This window comes from Bos grunniens, chromosome 20, assembly GCF_055505025.1.
Source record: "Bos grunniens cultivar Pamir isolate PY7600 chromosome 20, Bosgru_T2T1.0, whole genome shotgun sequence".
In the NCBI taxonomy this organism is placed as follows: Eukaryota; Metazoa; Chordata; class Mammalia; order Artiodactyla; family Bovidae; genus Bos; species Bos grunniens.
In genome coordinates, this window is record NC_141184.1 from 21,019,141 (window position 1) to 21,041,805 (window position 22,665).

Below are 22,665 nucleotides of genomic sequence, written 5' to 3' on the forward strand. Positions count from 1 at the left end.
GGATAAAGAAGAAATGGTACATGTTAGATTTCATGCAATAGAATTCTGAGAGATGAGAAACAGCAGCTGCTGAAAAGAAAGTTGAAGGTAGAAGTAGTATTATAGGCACCAGATTTTGAACATGCCACACCAACCTGCTTTTCTACTTGGTCAGTTATGAAAAAAATAGAATAGATAAGAAATAGAAAGAAAAATGGATATAGGAGGAAAGATGGAATCTGAAGTGCAAGATAAAGCTAAAGGGGACTGAATGTTGATACCTGTGATTGTGAAGTAGTTTTGGAAGTAAACTTGTCCAAAGAGAAAGATATATTGTTGAAAAGATAGCAAAAAAAGGAGATATTAAAATACTGAATTTCATTTATTAAAATCAATTCACAATGATCTAAAAATATATGAAATATTCTGTATAGTATAAACTTTTCTCTATTAATAGATTTATTTTAACAACTGACAACACATTTCTGTGACTATGTATTACTGGTAATTATTATACTGTATCAAAAAGGAAGGAATTATTATCTCCACTTTATAGATGATAAATTGGGGTTCATTGATGCCATTAGCTCAACACATATGATTAGTAGATGGTTACAGACAGGATTTATACCTTCATCTTTCTAACTCATCCAAGAGATCTGCAGACCATCTAGGTAAACTTCATCAGGTTATTTAAACCATAGATAAGCACCAAAGTATTGATGCTTTCAAACTATGGTGCTGGAGAAGACTCCAGAGAGTCCCTTGAAGAGTAAGGAGATCAAACTAGTCAACCCCAAAGAAAATCAATCCTGAATATTCATTGGAAGGACAGATGCTGAAGCTGAAGCTCCAGTATTTTGGCCACCTGATGCAAAGAGCTAACTCACTGGGAAAATCCCTTATGCTGGAAAAGATTGAGGGCTGGAGGAGAAGGGAGTGGCAGAGGATGAGATGGTTGGATGGCATCACTGACCCAAAGAACACAAGTTTGAGCAAGTTCCCGGAGATAGTGAAGGACAGGGAAACCTGGTGTGCTGCATTCCATGGGGTCACAAAGAGTCAGACATGGCTGAGTGACTGAGCAACAACAAAGACAGCAATATCAAGGATATATTGGTCAGCACAATTTAAGCTTAAAAGAGTCATCTATGTCACTACTTTCAAACATTATTTCTTCCTTGAGGAAAATTTAAAAAGTACATAAGTTCTAGTATTCAAATCAATGAAAGTTATTCACTTTTATTATTGAAGTGTGATTCTTTTTAACTTACATATTTTTGACTCAATGTTTTTGTTGATATATTTGAGAAATGGAGGCAAAGCAGTTTCAATTTATGTGATCTTTAATATGAGAGTCCTGATTCTTACATAGCTTTCTTGAAAAATCATGACTTTGTGTGCCTATGGGTTCAGTCACTCAGTCATGTCCCACTCTGCGACCATATGGACTGTAGCCCACCAGGCTCTTCTGTCTATGGGATTGAAGGGTGGGAATATTGGAGTGGGTTGCCATTTCCTCCTTCAGGGGATCTTCCTCACCCAGGGATCGAACCCTCATCTCTGTTTCTCCTGTGTTGGTGGGTGTATATTTTGCCACTATATCACCTAGAAATCATGACTTTAGACGATAGGGGTATGTGACTTTCAGGAAGACTTCAGGGATACTCTGCATTATCTGTTGAGGTAATGGCTGGGTTAGGCTAATTGGATGATGATTGAATCCTGTATTCCAATGTTTACTCAGTTAAAATATTTTGGCTTTCTTCTTTGAAGACAGTCACCTTATTCAGTTGACAAGTGACAATATTAATAGAATATGCAGAATAACGTACTGTGCTTTTTTTAAACCTTGGTTGTTTTTAATTTAAAATGTCTTTCTTCATCCCCATGGTAGGCACACATCAATAGTGTGAAATTTCCATAGACTTTCTAAGAAAAGGATTCATTTGGCCAGAGTTTTCCAATCTTTACTATGCATAAGTCAGTATTCCTTTGATGGTGTTTTCCAATCTTTATTATGTATAAGAAGCAGCTAGCTTCCACAATTCCAATAGAGATAAAAACAAACTGTTGTGTTTAAAATGAAATACTGATGACTGTATTCATGTAGTATTACTATTAAAATATACACATAATTCGACCTGGGTCCATATGATATAGCTAATTGAATTAGAATTCAATGTTCTATTGCAATTCAGAAATATGTGCATGTTTTTCAGTTTCTTTTACAGGGCCACTGATAGTTAACTATTAGAATTTCCTATTATGAAAAGCTTGCAATACTAAAATAATTTTGAGTCATATTTTGAAAATATGTATATGTTTAACTAATGAAAGAAAAAAAAGAAGTGAAGCTGCTCAGTCGTGTCTGACTCTTTGGGACTCCATGGATCGTAGCCTGCCAGGCTTCTTCATCCATGGAATTTTCCAGGCAAGAATACTGGAGTGGGTTGCCATTTCCTTCTCCAGGACTTCTTCCAGACTCAGGGATCAGATCCAGGTCTCAGGCACTGCGAGATGATAGGCAGACTCTATCATCTGAGCCATAGGGAAGTCCTTATCTAATGAAATACTTGTTGAATTGATGTTGATCCGTTCCTTGCTCTCTTATCTTCATAGAAAGTTATTCTGAATAGGATGATAGTACATAAAAATACTGTGGTAAATATCAAAGCTGCCTCAAAAATATAAGCTAAAATCTACATTTTATTTACCACATAGTTGCTTAATTATGACTTATATTGTTATAAATAGATTATTTGTAGGTTTCCCATTTTTATAACCTTAACAATAATTGAAAATGATTAAATATAATTATTATATTCATTATTGAGATGGGAAATGTGACATAGCTAAATGAGGGAAAAATCACATTATAAAATATGCCTAGTATTGAGCATGAGAAATCCATGCCTACTCTTGGTCTATAATAAAAGCTTTATATAAGCAGTCATTTAAAATTTTAATCCCTTTTGTTTTTAAGAAAATGATGCACCTCTTTTTGCTCAGGTCCAGTTTCTCCAGCTGTGTGATATGCTCCTATTCTTTCTTTCCTTTGTAGGAATTTTATTCCATTTGTAATTTACAGTCCATTGTATTTTCAATATTTCCCTCCTTCCAGCTGTTTTCATCAAAATAGTAAAATGCTCTATCATCAAAGTAATGCTCCTTCAAGCCTACATCCTGGTAGACATCAGCTATCATCCTAGCTTTTGTCTTACATTAACATCAATTCCTCTAGAAAGATAATTATTACTTCATTATTCTTGCTGGATTTTTTAATATCTCATTCAATATTTTATTGACAACTCTGCTACTGTTACCTAATTAGTAGTTCTACTTTGGGAAAAATTTGAACCTAGCTCTATAGACTTGGGAATCATCGTAATGTAATTAATTCTTGGAACTTCATAAAGAAAAAATATCCCCCAGGGATTATGTATGGAGTGAAAATTCAGGGGAGAAAATACTGAATTCAAAGTGTCCTGCGGCATAAGAAAACAAAGGGGGAGAACCTGAACAAGCATGACTGCCTAGAAAAGTTTCAGGAAAACAAGAATGGAGTGCTAGGAAGCATACTGAGAGATCAGTGTTACAGAGAAAAGAGTGATCAGACAGCTAAGAAAGCACATGAGGGAGTAAGATTCACCAATAAGAAGATCACAGTAAACTTCTCCACAGAGGCATCTCTAGAAGGAAAGCATCTGTGATGAAAATTTCTACAATAATAGCTATGGCTTGTGAGCTTAAGGCAAAGATGTGTTTTAAAACATTCTTTACATTACCTTAGCATTTGTTGTTGCTGTTCAGTCATCCAGTTATGTCTAACTTTTTGAGACCCTATGAACTGCAGCACGCCAGGCCTCCCTGTCCCTCACCATCTCCCAGAATTTGCCCAAGTTCACATATACCTTCGTGAGTTTGAGTGAACTCTGGGAGTTGGTGATGGACAGGGAGGCCTGGCGTGCTGCGATTCATGGGGTCACAAAGAGTCAGACATGACTGAGTGACTGAATTGAACTGAACTGAACACATACCTTCACATTATCTATCAGTGTGCTACTATTTTTTTTTTAACTTTTCCTTCTTTTTTTTGGTTTCTTAACTTTCTTCAGAAATTTTTGATATGTTGATGGCATGTTGATGGCACTATTTTGGAAAAATAATGCCAACTGAATTGAAGTTTTCTGGATTTATAGCAAATGGAATATTTTCTGTCTCTTTACATCAGTTCAGTTCAGTTGCTCAGTCATGTCCAATTCTTTGCAACGGGGTGGATCGCAGCACAGCAGGCCTCCCTGTCCATCACCAACTCCCGGAGTTTACCAAAATTCACGTCCATTGAGTTGGTGATACTATCCAACCATCTCAACCTTCATCATCCCCTTTTCCTCCTGCCTTCAATCTTTTTTTTTTTTTTTTTTTAGAGAGCCAACATGTTGGATTTATTTATTTATTTATTTATTTTATTCTTCCAATTTTATTTTATTTTTAAACTTTACATAATTGTATTAGTTTTGCCAAATATCAAAATGAATCCGCCACAGGTATACATGTGTTCCCCATCCCGAACCCTCCTCCCTCCTCCCTCCCCATACCATCCCTCTGGGCCGTCTTCCCAGCATCAGGGTCTTTTCAAATGAGTCAGTACTTCACATCAGGTGGCCAAAGTATTGGAGTTTCAGCTTCAACATCAGTCCTCCCAATGAACACCCAGGACTGATCTCCTTTAGGATAGACTAGTTGGATCTCCTGGCAGTCCAAGGGACTCTCAAGAGTCTTCTCCAACACCACAGTTCAAAAGCATCAATTCTTCAGCAGTCAGCTTTCTTTATAGTCCAACTCTCACATCCATATGACCACTGGAAAAACCATAGCCTTGACTAGACAGACCTTTGTTGGCAAAGTAATGTCTCTGCTTTTCAGTATGCTATCTAGGTTGGTCATAACTTTCCTTCCAAGGAGTAAGTGTCTTTTAATTTCATGGCCGCAGTCACCATCTGTAGTGATTTTGGAGCCCCGAAAATAAAGTCCACCACTGTTACCACTGTTTCCCCGTCTATTTGCCATGAAGTGATGGGACTGGATGCCATGATCTTAGTTTTCTGAATGTTGAACTTTAATGTCTCTTTCCATAGATCACTAAAATTTTATACTTTTTAATTGTCAAATACCGTTTAATTAAAGATTTCCTAGGCTTCAGATTAATTATACTTATTTCCAAAATTCAAGGAAAATAATTTATACTCAGATAATTTATGTATATAACTTATGTGTGTACCTACATGAACATACTTCACATTTATAAGCTTTTTTCAAAGGAGGAATATTTGAGTTATTAAGCAGCAAAAACATATAGAATTAAAATCTATTTAAAGTCTGCAGACATAAGTCTAAATAATCAATACATATGGTCTCTCCATTGAATCACTGAGTCAATAAAGAAACAAAATGCATATTGCATATTAACTATTCTAGCATTGAAGTTTGAACTGTGATTATTGCATTTCAATTATTAAATTTTAGAAGCCAAATGGAATGTAGTTTTTCTGAATTTACTTCATAAACCAAAAAAAAAAAAAATTTAATATATAAGAGTGAAAAGCTTAAAGAAATCATTTTAAAATATTTTCTGTTTATTTATTTAATAAATTACTAATATCTCTTAGAGCCATATAATACAATGAAGCCTGCTTATTTTAGTAACTAATACATTGCTTTAGCATCAGAAGACAAATCTCAGGTAAGCCATTTCTCTTAGTAAAATATCCCTGAGCTCACATATGGACACACAGAAATATCCATTGCAAATATACTTTGAGTTTTTTAGACTATACATTTCTATGAAAATAATATAAGAATAGTAAAATGTTTAAAATGGTTTGAGTTCTCACCCACTATCTAAATAGTTCATGTAGTATTATTGACATACATAAACAAATTATATTTGAAAGTATATTATGTAATAAATGATCTGTTTATATATTATGTTTTTTCATTAAACACATAAGAAACAACAGAAATGAAGTAATTAACACTCCATTTTTGCTTTTAAAATTTGACCCACAGTTGGAAGTTTTAAAAAGAACAAGTTGTCCACAGTATTAAAGAATGATGGTAGGAATATTTTCAAAATCAGTATCTCTTCTTTGTGGGTTGCAAAGATGGCCAGATTCTTCCCTTCCTGTGTCCATATCCTTCTCTGTAAAATTTTGCCTTTCATTATGACTTTAGAACAAATCATATGATTTGCTTTGTTCAATGAGACATTAATGAAAATGACAGTAGCAAAGATGAATTTCCACAATGGGATTTGTTCTTTTTTGCTATTTTTGATTCTTGCCAATACCATCAATATGCTCAGGCTGATCTGCTAAAGGATGAGGACAAATGGCCCATATACTCAGTTAAAAATAGGGCTGCTCTGCTAAGTGCAGTGGCCCACAAATAAGTAAAGCCACCCAAGCCAGACTGAATAGCAATGTAAATAATTAAAAAGTGTAAAAGTATAATTTGTTATGCAGTATAAGCTTACTGTTACAGAAACTGGTTCTAGGAGTAGTGCACTGTTGTAAAAAAAAAAAAAAAAAAAAAAAAAACTCTTAAAATTACTAGCTTTGGAATCAGGTTTTGTGTTTGGGGGAAAAAAAAAAAAAAGGAAGCCATGGGAAAAAATCAAAGGAATTGTTAGCAAAGACTTGAAAATGCAAAAAGAAATTAAAACAAAACACAAATAATGACACACATCATATAGTTTAGCAGCAAATGGGAAAAGTATGTCCTGTTGTATATTTGAAGATAGGAAATGTGAGTATAATATACTAGTAGACCTTGGTAAGATGATTTCTTGGAATGTGATAAAAGCATCAATCGGTTGCTATAAGCTATGCATGATAATGTACAGAGAGAAAAATGAGCTATTAGAGTGAGGCTGAAAACATAAACCCTTTCTTAATTCCCATTTTTCAAGGCAGAAAGTACAAATGGCATCAGGTTAAAGATGAAACCAAGTGTGGCTGTAATATACTTTTTAAGATCCCTAAAAAATTTAAAACATTGACTGACACAGTCTCTCAGAGCAGAAAACTTTTTAAAAGTCTAAGGTTTCTATTTACAGCAGTCTGGTCACCAAAGATTACAGAGGCCTCTTATCTTACAAAGAACATGAATATGGCTTTTAGGTCATGGAATAGACTCACGTTGGAAATTTGCAAAATTTTTAAGGGAGCTGTCCTGTCATCTTAGATTGAAAGGGAATAAGACAGTTGGACATTAAAACAGGCCTCTCTGGTCTTAACTTTATATCTTGTATAGTCATGATTAGAAGTCTCTTCAGCTGCAAATGTGGGTCATTTCTCAATAAAAATTGTCCTCTCTAAGGGCAGAGGCATGGACCAAAGAGAACAATGGTGTTGAGCTATAGTCCTCAAATCTTTATTCTCATAAGACTTTTTCAGTCCTCAAAGAACTTCTCAGTATGTGTTTATATCACATGCTATTTAGTAATTGAATATTAAAAGAACGGATCTTAAAATCAATTCATCTGAAACATTAATAAGCAATGTGCTAATTGATTAAAAATTACTTTATTTTCCAAAACAAAATAATTGTAGTGCAAAAATGGCCTTGGTTACATATTTTACAAATCTTTTATATTTGGCTAAATAGAATACAACTGGTTCTCATATACACTTTTGCTTTCAAACTTTTGTGATTTGTTGTCATAGTTGAAGTAAAACTCAGCCACATATTAATATATAGTAGAAAAACAGAAGTGTATTTTAACAATGTTTTCAGATAATTGTGCATATTCTTCTTTGATAATGACTCAAAAGATGATAGATTATGGATTCTACAAAGTTAAAATTGATTCAATTATCTTACAGTTTGAATAGATATTTATTCATTCATGATTTTGTAATATTAAATATCATACACTGATCACTTGGAGAACAGTGGTCATTAAGTAATGCATATTTAAAAATGTTGATGTTTCCTTATATAGCATAAAATAACATTTGCTAATATTACTACTGATATAATAAAAAAAGCTTTATATATTGAGATGCTCTCAAGCTTGTGCTATACATACAAGTTTTTTCAAATTCTCACAGGTGCTTGAATGCTCAAATTTTGTCACTGGTCACAAGGACAGTCATTTGTCTTCCTTAAATATATAGGCTTGTTTCATCCATTTTTCATAAAATATCCACAAACTAAAGCAGTCTGAATTACTATATTTCTGTCAGTTATTGTATCAAATAAAAATTAGATTACATGAAAAAAATGCCTAGTTCAACTTGCCACACAGTTACATGTATGTGCTTTTCCTTCATACAAGTGTCCCACCTGAACAGGTATTACATAACTTTATGTGCAATTCCCACATCATCACACATTATGTTAAAAGATTAGGTACCTTCTTGCCATGTATATTGTCACCCTGCTTATTTAACTTATATGCAGAGTACATCATGAGAAACGCTGGGCTGGAAGAAGCACAAGCTGAAATCAAGATTGCTGGGAGAAATATCAATAACCTCAGATATGTAGATGACACCACCCTTATGGCAGAAAGTGAAGAAGAACTAAAGAGCCTCTTGATGAAAGTGAAAGAGGAGAGTGAAAAAGTTGGCTAAAGCTCAACATTCAGAACACTAAGATCATGGCATCCAGTCTCATCACTTCATGGCAAATAGCCACAGTAGAAATAGTGGCTGACTTTATTTTTTTGGGCTCCAAAATCACTGCAGATGGTGATTGCAGCCATGAAATTAAAAGACGCTTACTCCTTGAAAGGAAAGTTATGACCGACCTAGACAGCATATTAAAAAGCATATTTGTCACAAAGGTCTGTCCAGTCAAGGCTATGGTTTTTCCAGTAGTCATGTATGGATGTAAGAACTGGACTATAAAGAAAGCTGACTGCTGAAGAATTGATGCTTTTGAACTGTGTTGGAGAAGACTCTTGAGAGTCCCTTGGACTGCAAGGAAATCCAACCAATCCATCCTAAAGGAGATCAGTCCTGGGTGTTCATTGGAAGACTGATGTTGAAGCTGAAACTCCAATACTTTGGCCACCTGATGCGAAGAGCTGACTCATTTGAAAAGACTCGGATGCTGGGAAAAACTGAGGGCAGGAGGAGAAGGGGACAACAGAGGATGAGATGACTGATTAGCATCACTGACTCAATGGACATGAGTTTGGATGAACTCCAGGATTTGGTGATGGACAGAAAGGCCTGGTGTGCTGCAGTTCATGGGGTTGCAAAGAGTTGGACATGGCAGAGCGACTGAACTGAATTGCCATGTATCAGTGAGTGGGGTCTTATTCTATCTGAACTTGAACCTATGTCTTGCTTTGTTCAAGGAGATCCCAGTAAATAGGATGTAAGCAAAGGCCTGTTTTCTTTCCACGTCTGTTAAGAATTTTGTGAATAACGAGTGTCATGCAAAATGCACAGAAATCATTTTATCCTGTCATTTTTCAACTTGGTCCCACAAGTATTTCTAATCTATTTTCTTTTACACACTATTATTTTTTGTTTGTTACTAAAGAATAAAATAAGTTCTTAAAATTATAAACACATATAATATTGAATCATACATATGGCTCATTTATATTCATTTCATGTTTAGAAAAACCTTTCTATTTGTCTTTATAGGATGGAAAGTTGTTGAGATAAATAAAACACAAACTAATAAGTCAATATGCCACAAATATTCTAGAGCTAGTGCTAGTGCTTAGTCATTCCAATCATGTCCAACTCCCTGACTCCTGTTGGACTGTAGCCCTCTGGACTCCTCTGTCCATGGAATTCTCTAGGCAAGTATACTGAAGTGGGTTGCCATTTCCTCCTCCAGGAGATCTTCCTGACCCAGAGATAGAGTCCAAGTCTCCTTCATTGCAGGCAGATTCTTTACTGTCTGAACCACCAGGAAAGCCCTACTTAAATCTAACTAAATATTTATTGATATAAATAAATATTCAGTACTAATATGAAAATGATGTGAATCAATAACAATATAAGATACATTTGTTTACTTTTCTGGCCTTTCTGATAAAGATAAACTTACTTATAGAAAATCAATCTGTTCTTGGATAAATTGCCTTCTGTCATTACAGTCTATTATTTTTTCTACTTTATAGTTAGTCATAGAACCACAGTCATTCTTAGCTTGTATTTTTTCATTTTACAAAATAGGGAAAATGGGACTTTTAGACAAAACTACTCTAAAGGGTTTGGATGTTTTCCTGATGCACCTCCTGGTTAAGTGAACTCATCTTGACATTTCATAGACTGAAACTCTTTACTCTACCTTCATTCTTCCCATCCCCACCTCAACTTCATCCTTTCTTCAACTTCTTCACTTTCTTCTCCCTCCTTCTATTTCTTCTCTTCCCTTATTCTCTCCCCTGTGTTTCTACTTCTCTCCCTCTTTTTTTTTCCCTCTCTGAGAGATGAATAATTGGATACATAGATGAATATTAAGTAACTATCAGTTTTTCCTAGAAAGATTGTACTCTTCATGGGAAAAATGAAATAATTTCTATCAGAACTAGACCACTTACTTATAAAACTAAAACCACTTCTGAGCTTGTGTTCTATTTGCTCATTTTTTTCTTTTTCCTTATCTTTTTTATATTCTTAGAGTACCTGCATACACTCAGTAGGTAAATTGATTTTCATTTGGAAAATTGAATTTTAAAAACTTTAAGACACTGCTTCTTTCCATGAAGTCCTCCAATGATTATAGGTAGGATTCTTTTGTGTAAACTGATGATATGTCTGCTTTACAAGGCTATAATGTACCCTATTTATTACATCATAAATATATATAATCAAATACAAAAAACATATAGAAAATAATGGTTCAGGGCATCTGCCTGCAATGAAGGAGACTTGGGTTCGATCCCTGGGTCGGGAAGATCCCCTGGAGAAGGAAATGGCAACCCACTCCAGTATTCTTGCCAGTATTAAAATTGTTTTTTTTTTTCTCTCTCTCTTTTTCTCTCTTTCTTTTCCTTCTTTTCTTTAACATTGCATTTTTGAAATTCCAAACTGTACTCTAGATTTTTAATTTTTGCTTTTAGGTATTTGTTACCAATTTTGTACCTTTAAGAATCCAATCTTCAATACCCATTTTTTACTTGGGAGCGAGATTACTGGCTTGACTGCTCTCTCCCCCTTTGGACTCTCCTTTTTCTCCACCAGGTCGCCTGTGTCTCCTCCCTAACCCCTCTCTAGTCTACCCAACTCTGTGAATTTCTGTGTGTTCCAGACAGTGGAGAACACTTAGGGAACTGATTACTGGCTGGATCTGTCTCCCTGCTTTTATTCCCCTCTTTTATCCTCCTGGCCACCTCTATCTCCTTCCTCCCTCTTCTCTTCTCTGTATAACTCTGTGAACATCTCTAAGTGGTCCAGTTGTGGAGTGCACTTAAGGAAGTGATTACTGGTAAGCCCGCTCTCCCCTCTATTGATTCCAACTCATCTAATTCGGGTCACCTCTAACTCCCACCTCCCTCTTCTTTTCTCCATGTAATGCTGTGAACCTCTCTGGGTGACCCTTATGGTGGAGAAACTTTTCATCTTTAACCTAGATGTTTTATCAATGGTGCTGTATAGAAGGAGAAGTTTTGAGACTACTGCAAAAATAAGACCAATAACTGGAAGCAGGAGGCTTAAGTCCAAACCCTGACTCCAGGGAACTCCTGAATCCAGGGAACATTAATTGACAGGAGCTCATCAAAACCTCCATACCTACACTGAAACCAAGCACCACACAAGGGCCCACAAGTTCCAGGGCAAGACATACCAAGAAAATTCTCCAGCAACACAGGAACACAGCCCTGAGCTCCAAAATACAGGCTGCCCAAAGTAACTACAAAACCACAGACATCTTATAACTCATTACTGGACACTTCATTGCACTCCAGAGAGAAGAAATCCAGCTCCATCTACCAAAACACCAACACAAGCTTCCCTAACCAAGAAACCTTGACAAGCCACCTGTACAAACCCACACACAGTGAGGAAACTCCACAATAAAGAGAACTCCACAAACTGCCAGAATACAGAAAGGACACCCCAAACTCAGCAATATAAACAAGATGAAGAGACAGAGGAATACCCAGCAGGTAAAGGAACAGGATAAATGTCCACCAAACCAAACAAAAGAGGAAGAGAAAGGGAATCTACCTGATAAAGAATTCCTAATAATGATAGTGAAATTGATCCAAAATCTTGAAATCAAAATGGAATCACAGATAAATAGCCTGGAGACAAGGATTGAGAAGATGCAAGAAAGGTTTAACAAGGACCTAGAAGAAATAATAAAGAGTCAATATAGAATGAATAATGCAATAAATGAGATCAAAAACACTCTGGAGGCAACAAATAGTAGAATAACAGAGGCAGAAGATAGGATTAGTGAATTAGAGGATAGAATGATAGAAATAAATGAATCAGAGAGGAAAAAAGAAAAACGAATTAAAAGAAATGAGGACAATCTCAGAGACCTCCAGGACAATATTAAACGCTACAACATTCAAATCATAGGGGTCCCAGAAGAAGACGACAAAAAGGAAGACCATGAGAAAATACTTGAGGAAATAATAGTTGAAAACGTCCCTAAAATGGGGAAGGAAATAATCACTCAAGTCCAAGAAACCCAGAGAGTCCCAAACAGGATAAACCCAAGGCGAAACACTCCAAGACACATATTAATCAAATTAACAAAGATCAAACACAAAGAACAAATATTAAAAGCAGCAAGGGAAAAACAACAAATAACACACAAGGGGATTCCCATAAGGATAGCAGCTGGTCTTTCAATAGAAACTCTCCAAGCCAGGAGGGAATGGCAAGACATACTTAAAGTGATGAAAGAAAATAACCTACAGCCCAGATTATTGTACCCAGCAAGGATCTCATTCAAATATGAAGGAGAAATCAAAAGCTTCTCAGACAAGCAAAAGCTGAGAGAATTCAGCACCACCAAACCAGCTCTCCAACAAATACTAAAGGATATTCTCTAGACAGGAAACACAAAAAGGGTGTATAAATTCGAGCCTAAAACAATAAAGTAAATGGCAATGGGATCATATTTATCAATAATTACCTTAAATGTAAATGAGTTGAATGCCCCAACCAAAAGACAAAGACTGGCTGAATGGATAAAAAACAAGACCCCTACATATGTTGTCTACAAGAGACCCACTTCAAAACAGGGGACACACACAGACTGAAAGTGAAGGGATAGAAAAAGATTTTCCATGCAAATAGAGACCAAAAGAAAGCAGGAGTAGCAATACTCATATCAGATAAAATAGACTTTAAAACAAAGGCTGTGAAAAGAGACAAAGGAGGTCACTACATAATGATTAAAGGATCAATCCAAGAAGAAGATATAACAATTATAAATATATATGCACCCAACATAGGAGCACTGCAATATGTAAGACAAATGCTAACAAGTATGAAAGGAGAAATTAACAATAACACAATAATAGTGGGAGACTTTAATACCCCACTCACACCTATGGATAGATCAACTAAACAGAAAATTAAAAGGAAACACAAACATTAAACGATACAATAGACCAGTTAGACCTAATTGATATCTATAGGACATTTCATCCCAAAACAATGAATTTCACCTTTTTCTCAAGCGCACACGGAACTTTCTCCAGGATAGATCACATCCTGGGCCATAAATCTAGCCTTGGTAAATTCAAAAAAATAGAAATCATTCCAAGCATCTTTTCTGACCACAATGCAGTAAGATTAGATCTCAAGTACAGGAGAAAAACTATTAAAAATTCCAACATATGGAAGCTGAACAACACGCTGCTGAATAACCAACAAATCACAGAAGAAATCCAAAAAGAAATCAAGATTTGCATAGAAATGAATGAAAATGAAAATACAACAACCCAAAACCTGTGGGACACTGTAAAAGCAGTCCTAAGGGGAACGTTCATAACAATACAGGCATACCTCAAGAAACAAGAAAAAAGTCAAATAAATAACCTAACACTACACCTAAAGCAACTAGACAAGGAAGAAATGAAGAACCCCAGGGATAGTAGAAGGAAAGAAATCTTAAAAATTAGGGCAAATAAATGCAAAAGAAACAAAGGAGACCATAGCAAAAATCAACAAAGCCAAAAGCTGGTTCTTTGAAAGGTTAAACAAAATTGACAAACCATTAACCAGACTCATCAAGAAACAAAGGGAGAAAAATCAAATCAATAAAATTAGAAATGAAAATGGAGAGATCACAATAGACAACACAGAAATACAAAGGATCATAAGAGACTACTATCAACAATTATATACCAATAAAATGGACAACGTGGAAGAAATGGACAAATTCTTAGAAAAGTACAACTTTCCAAAACTGGACCAGGAAGAAATAGAAAATCTTAACAGACCTATCACAAGCACAGAAATTGAAACTGTAATCAGAAATCTTCCAGCAAACAAAAGCCCTGGTCCAGACGGCTTCACAGCTGAATTCTACCAAAAATTTAGAGAAGAGCTAACACCTATCCTACTCAAACTCTTCCAGAAAATTGCAGAGGAAGGTAAACTTCCAAACTCATTCTATGAGGCCACCATCACCCTAATACCAAAACCTGACAAAGATGCCACAAAAAAAGAAAACTGCAGGCCAATATCACTGATGAACATAGATGCAAAAATCCTTAACAAAATTCTAGCAATCAGAATCCAACAACACATTAAAAAGATCATACACCATGACCGAGTGGGCTTTATCCCAGGGATGCAAGGATTCTTCAATATCCGCAAATTAATCAATGTAATACACCACATTAACAAATTGAAAAATAAAAACCATATGATTATCTCAATAGATGCAGAGAAAGCCTTTGACAAAATTCAACATCCATTTATGATAAAAACTCTCCAGAAAGCAAAAAAAAAAAAAAAAAAACTCTCCAGAAAGCAGGAATAGAAAGAACATACCTCAACATAATAAAAGCTATATATGACAAACCCACAGCAAACATTATCCTCAATGGTGAAATATTGAAAGCATTTCCTCTAAAATCAGGAACAAGACAAGGGTGCCTACTTTCACCATTACTATTCAACATAGTTTTGGAAGTTTTGGCCACAGCAATCAGAGCAGAAAAAGAAATAAAAGGAATCTAAATTAGAAAAGAAGTAAAACTCTCACTGTTTGGAGATGACATGGTCTTCTACATAGAAAACCCTAAAGACTCCACCAGAAAATTACTAGAACTAATCAATGAATATAGTAAAGTTGCACGACTGAGCGACTTCACTTTCACTTTTCGCTTTCATGCGTTGGAGTAGGAAATGGAAACCCACTCCAGTGTTCTTACCTGAAGAATCCCAGGGATGGTGGAGCCTGGCAGGCTGCTGTCTATGGGGTCACACAGAGTCGGAAACAACTGAAGTGACTTAGCAGCAGCAGCAGCAGGATATAAAATCAACACACAGAAATCCCTTGCATGCCTATACACTAATAATGAGAAAATAGAAAGAGAAATTAAGGAAGCAATTCCATTTACCATTGCAATGAAAAGAATAAAATACTTAGGAATATATCTACCTAAAGAAACTAAAGACCTACATATAGAAAACTGTAAAACCCCGGTGAAAGAAATCAAAGAGGACACAAATAGATGGAGAAATATACCATGTTCATGGATTGGAAGAATCAATATAGTGAAAACGAGTATACTACCCAAAGCAATTTATAGATTCAGTGTAATCCCTATCAAGCTACCAACGGTATTCTTCACAGAGCTAGAACAAATAATTTCACAGTTTGTATGGAAATACAAAAAACCTCGAATAACCAAATCTATCTTGAGAAAGAAGAATGGAACTGGAGGAATCAACCTGCCTGACTTCAGGCTCTGCTACAAAGCCACAGTCATTAAGACAGTATGGTACTGGCACAAAGACAAAAATATAGATCAGTGGAACAAAATAGAAAGCCTAGAGATAAATCCACGCACATATGGACACCTTATCTTTGACAAAGGAGGCAAGAATATACAATGGATTAAAGACAATGTCTTTAACAAGTGGTGCTGGGAAAACTGGTCAATCACTTGTAAAAAAATGAAACTAGAACACTTTCTAACACCGTATACAAAAATAAATTCAAAGTGGATTAAAGATATAAATGTAAGACCAGAAACTATAAAACTCCTAGAGGAGAACATAGGCAAAATACTCTCCGACATACATCACAGCAGGATCCTCTATGACCCACCTCCCAGAATATTGGAAATAAAAGTAAAAATAAACAAATGGGACCTAATTAAACTTAAAAGCTTCAGGACAACAAAGGAAACTATAAGCAAGGTAAAAAGACAGCCTTCAGAATGGGAGAAAATAATAGCAAATGAAGCAACTGACAAACAACTAATCTCAAAAATATACAAGCAACTCCTATGGCTCAATTCCCAAAAAATAAATGACCCAATCAAAAAATGGGCCAAAGAACTAAATAGACATTTCTCCAAAGAAGACATACAGATGGCTAACAAACACATGAAAAGATGCTCAACATCACTCATTATCAGAGAAATGCAAATCAAAACCACTATGAGGTACCATTTCAAGCCAGTCAGAATGGCCGCAATCCAAAAGTTTACAAGCAATAAATGCTGGAGAGGGTGTGGAGAAAAGGAACCCTCTTACACTGTTGGTGGGAATGCAAACTAGTACAGCCACTATGGAGAACAGTGTGGAGATTCCTTAAAAAACTGGAAATAGAACTGCTTTATGATCCAGCAATCCCCCTGCTGGGCATACACACTGAGGAAACCAGAATCGAAAGAGACACATGTACCCCAATATTCATTGCAGCACTGTTTATAATAGCCAGGACATGGAAGCAACCTAGATGTCCATCAGCAGATGAATGGATAAGAAAGCTGTGGTACATATACACAATGGAGTATTACTCAGCCATTTAAAAGAATATATTTGAATCAGTTCTAATGAGGTGGATAAAACTGGGGCCTGTTATACAGAGTGAAGTAAGCCAGAAAGAAAAACACGAATACAGTACACTAACACATATATATGGAATTTAGAAAGATGGTAACAATAACCCTGTATACGAGACAGCAAAAGGGACACTGATGTAAAGAACAATCTTTTGGACTCTGTGGGAGAGGGAGAAGGTGGGATGATTTGGGAGAATGGCATTGAAACATGTATAATATCATATATGAAACGAGTTGCCAGTCTGGGTTTGATGCATGATATTGGATGCTTGGGGCTGGTGCACTGGGACGACCCAGAGGGAGGGTATGGGGAGGGAGGAGGGAGGAGGGTTCAAGATGGGGAACACATGTATACCTCTGGCAGATTCATTTTGATATATGGCAAAACCAATACAATATTGTAAAGTTAAAAAATAAACTAAAATTAAAAAAAAAAAAAGAAAATAATGGTTGGCATACAAAATGTGCTTATACTGTTCAAAATTATGTTTAGGTCTAAGAAACAGATATCCCCAAACTGTCTATAAGACAAAACTTAACTCTCATGTAAATGTAAATAGAGACAGGTTATCCACAGATGGTGTAGCAACTTTGCAGCTAAAAGCCTTCACAGATGAAAACATCCTTCTAGTTTATGGTCTATCATCCCTAGGGTGTGATTCTTGTCTTCATGATCCAAGATAGTAACTAGATGTCAAGCCATTACACTAATGTTGCAGGAGCATGATGAATGGAGAAAAAATAACAAAGCGTGTATCCTTTCTAACAGAGGCCCAAAGGCTAGGCACCATCTTTCTGTTTTCTTTCCCAGTTGAAAACTAGTTACATGGCCACATCTGGCTTCACAAAAAACTGAAAACATGTTTTTATTCTGGAAAACTAAATGTAGAGATAAAATATGAAGGTTTTATTGCACATTTATGTGAGAATAGAAGTAAGATCAGAGAAAATGGTACTGAGTGATCTGCAGTTGGTTGAGTACCAGGATGCAGAACCTTGGATATGGAGGACTGACTATAAAGTTAATGCAAAATTTTGACTATGGAAAGCAGAGAGATGCCCCTATATGCAGTGTTGTTCAAAGGTCAATTGAAGGGATAGATAGCTAGTGATAACTTTCTATTAAGAGATATGCTGTCCATTAATTCAATTCTTTGGATACTTGCTATATGCTGGGCCCTGAGTCAAGCACTCCACAGACAGGCATCATAACATGAGCAGATGAAAACAACAAGGCAAAGAAAAGTGGAAAACTTGGAAATCTGATGCAGGCAGATGGCTAGTCTGTCTGGATATTAAATCAGTTTTCTTTACTCTTTCAGTATATCTACTTACAAAACTGAGAGAATAACATTTATTTTGGAATATGTTGTTAATCCCAACGCCAACACCACAAAACAAAATCACATGTTCTTCAAGACTTCAGAATGCTCTTTTCAACTTTACACCTTTTTTACATGATACATCTTGACTGAGACTCAATTAAGAATAGATCAGGACTTCCCTAATAGTCGAGTGGTTGAGAGTCAACCTGCCTGCCAATGCAGGGGACATGGGTTCAATCCCTGTTCCAGGAAGATTCTACATGCCACAGGGTAACAATGCCCATGCACTGCAGCTTTTGAGCCTGTGCTCTAGAGCCTGTGTTCAGCAACAAGAAAAGCTGCTGCAGTGAGAAGCCTGTACACCACAGCTAGAGAGTGGCCAGCACTTGCTGCAACTGGAGAAAGCCCATGTGCAGCAACAACGACCTAGTATATGTGAGTGTGCAGGCTCAGTCCTGTCCAATCTGTGTAACCCACGGACTGCAGCCCACCAGGCTCCTCTGTCCATGGAATTCTCCAGGCAAGAACACTGGAGTGGGTTGCCATTTCCTTCTCTAGGGGAATCTTCCCAACCCAGAGATCAAACCCACATCTTTCATCTCCTACATTGGCAGGCAAATTCTTTACTATAAGTGCCACTTGAGAAGCCCAACAAAGACCTGGTGCAACCATAAATAAATAAATTAAAATAACTAAGCAATAAAAGGAATAGACCAACATCTCACCAATCTTCACATAAAATATCTTTAGAATCTCTGAAGCTACTAAGTTACCTCTTATTTAGCCCCAAATCTTTCTGTTATTCAATATCCCATCTTCTTTTAACTACTTTCAACTCACCCTCCAAGGAAAGCATTTTTTTTTAAATAAAATTCTTAACTATCACTCATTTGCACATCATTCTATGATGCTTATTTTATGTCTATAAACTAAATATGAATTTTTGGATCAATGTAACAAAAATATTTCCATAGAGATTACTCTTTTTTTGAAGTAGGTATGTTTCATGCTAAGTTATCCATATTGGAATCTATCGAATTTTGTGGTTTTTGCAACATCTATACAAAGCTTTTATTAAAATGTGCAAGTCAGTAGGTTGTATTTGTAACATCAAAACAATCAGTCTCTAAAGTTAATTGGACTGTTCAAAGTCATAGAATCTTTGAATGAGCAATGAAGAGTACCCAATTAATATTGATAGCCAGATAATAAGGTAATAAAGTCTGAAGGAGACTAATAAAACCTCAATGCAAATATACCTCCACAATTATCTCAGTGTAATATACCAATTACAGTACCTACCATTTATCATGATCAAGACTGACTACTTTTCCATTTGCCTTTTATATATACCTGAACCTCTTTTACTACTGATGGAAATACCTTCAATACATGCAGTTGTAGTGGGGGAGTGATCTTCTGCTAAATTAATTCGTTAGAAGTAATCTACTGACTGCCAATGTATCCCTTCCATACTCAGACACTCTAGTTATTTCAGGTGTTCAAACTAATAGTCCTCCCAGTAATAATAGGGATCACTCAAACCACCTGAGGACCACTTGCATCTCGTGGTTTATGGCAGACAGATGAAAGAATTTTCCATGATACATCTCTGAAACAGGTACAGAGAAACAGGATACTGGTGGCTATCTTGTGCAGATAGAAGAATAAAGAGAAAATAAATTTATCATTGCATATAGATATGAAGATTTAGAAAAGTCATTTGGAAAATGAAGAAGAATTAATATTCATCTGAATAGCTAGCAAACTGAGATAGCAAATTCATGGGAATTTTTAAAAGTCTGGTTTTATTTACTTAGCATTTTTCATATTTCTTCTCATTTTTTCTTTCTCACTGAGTCCTGCAGTTATGGAAAATCACCTTCAAGACTGTATCTGTCCTACCTTTTACAGCATATGTTACTTCTGAATAGGTATACTGAAACAAATTGTTACTAAGCAATTGAGAAACTACACCTGGAATAAGAGGCAATCACACAGCAGAAATATTGGCAAATGGAATTGTTTACCATTGTATGTAATGGGACAGCTCGCAATGATTTGGTTTTGTGTTTCCTGCCTACCAAGAAGCTAAATTTAGATGCTATTTTTTCTTGGCAAGTAGCTCACTTTCAATCTCCTGCAGGTTAAACATTCTTTTGAGGTTTCTTTGTAGTAGGTTGTTGATTTTATTTTATGTAAAAGACAGCCAATATATATATATATATATATATATATACACACACACATTTACTAGTCACATCACAGTACAGCTTATTTATATTAATAAGAACATACTAAACTAAGAAAGATTCCTATGCCTATATGTTTGCAGTGGTCTTACAATCATAGTTAATACAGTCTCCATAATTTTGCCTTTTCTAGAATGTCATATAGCTGGAATCATATGGTATATACAGACTTTCAGATTGGCTTAATTCACTTATTAATATAATTCTAAATTTCTTTCAGGTCTTTTTATGAATTCATAGCTTATTTTTTTTTTTAGTACTGAATAATATTGTGCTGCCTGGAAATAACTATAGTTTGTGTATCCTTTCACCTACAGAATATACTGGTTGCTTCCAAGTTTGGGCAGTTATGAATTCAGTTAATATAAATGTCTCTGTGCAGATTTCTGAGAGGACATAAGTTATCTTTTTTAGTTTTGGCCACACCACACAGCACGTGGCATCTTAGCTCCCCTAACGAGAAATACCCACACCCTGTACATTGGAAACCTGGAGTCTTAACCCCTGGACTGCCAGGGAAGTCCCTAGTTTAGGGGTTTTTTTGTTTTTGTTTTTGTTTTTTTTTTTGAGCAAATACCAAAGAACTTCCCTGCTGTGTCATATGACACGAGTCTTTTAGTTTTGTAAGAAACTTCCAAACTGCTTTCCAAAGCAGCTGAACCATTTCTCATTCTCAGCAGCAGTGATGAGAGTTCTTTTTGCTCCACCTCCATGCCTCTCATATCTTTGTGGACTCTCCTGCCTACAAAATTAAAATTGCTTTTCTCCCATAAATCTGTCTTATGTCAATTTAGTTATTAGGGCACCTAAAAAACCTAAAAGGGAAAAATGTTTTCCTCCCCTACAGAGTTGCAGAATGAGGATTAAAACTCAGAAACCAGAATACAGTCTTCTATATTGGCTCAGACAGTAAAGAATCTGCCCGCAATGAAGAGAGCTGGGTTTGATCCCTGAGTCAGGAAGATCCTCTGGAGAAGGGAATGGTAACCCACTCCAGTATTCTTGCCTGCGGAATTCCATGGACAAAGGGGCCTGGTGGGCTACAGTCCATGGGGTTGCAAAGGGTCAGACATGACTTCACCACTAATACTTTAAATAATATACAGCCCTGCTCTCTTGTAAAGGAAATTGTTTCCCCGACTAGACTATGCAATCTATAAATTCTCTGAGACTTTTCAATCACAAATCATTTCTCACAGATATATGTATGTCCAGAGCCAGTACATCACCTTTTATATGATAAGCTTTCAAAAAGACTAAAGAATTAGAGATGCATCAGAAATAACTGCACAAATATTTATAGAGCTATCCAGATATGTAACCTGCATGGAAGGTTAATGCTCATACTGAAAAACAGATAGAGTAGGTAGAATTTGGAACAATGAATAGAGAGAAGATAAAAACTCAAAGTCAAATATTTTCTCCAAGTACACACTTTTATCTGACATCTAATATGTGACCAAATACTCAAATTGCCTCCTACATGTCAATTTTCTTTCATGACTGAAATTGACTTAGATTTAAAGAGTTTCCCTGGTGGCTCAGTGACAAAGAATTTGCCTGCTAATACAAAAGACACAACTTAGGTCTCTGGGTCAGGAAGATTGCCCAGAGTAGGAAATGGCAACCCAATCTAGAACCTGTGCATGGGAAATGCCATGGACAGAGGAAATTGCCCATGAGTCACAATGAGTCAGACATGACTGAGCATTCACTACCACTACTTGTACTACCACCATCCCTACTTCATTGATTTACTAGGCATTTCCCATTTGGGAACATTAAAACAGCGACAAAATAAGCCTCATCATCTTAATCCCAAAACAGTCTTTTACCTCTATTTTTCCTCAGTTAAATAGGACAATTATCAACATCTTAAGCCTCCCTCTCATGTGCCTTGCATCCATTCATCATATTAGCAGCACAGTATCATAGATTGTACACATATAATTTAGGCCAAGTGCAGATAATGATTATTCTTCTAATCACAACCAAGATGGTGCAGAGTCCTCTCAAGCATTGTATTTGAATATACAACTAAAACTGTAAGTAGGAATATGTGTTAAGTACATAGTATACTTTT

At 35.9% G+C, this 22,665-nt stretch overlaps 1 protein-coding gene and 1 long non-coding RNA gene across 3 annotated transcripts in view; both read right to left on the reverse strand.

Moving 5' to 3' along the window:
• CDH12 (cadherin 12) overlaps window positions 1-22,665 on the reverse strand; it is a 1,181,755-nt gene that overhangs the window by 708,927 nt on the left and 450,163 nt on the right. The gene's annotated exons all lie outside the window — the stretch shown is intronic.
• The window catches only part of LOC147350153 (uncharacterized), a 35,511-nt gene continuing 20,436 nt past the window's right edge, over window positions 7,591-22,665 (reverse strand). The window contains exons 2-3 of the long non-coding RNA XR_015149189.1: window positions 15,362-15,501; window positions 7,591-9,112 (exon numbers count right to left, since the gene is read on the reverse strand). This is a non-coding gene — a long non-coding RNA (uncharacterized LOC147350153). The remainder of the gene's footprint in view (window positions 9,113-15,361; window positions 15,502-22,665) is intronic.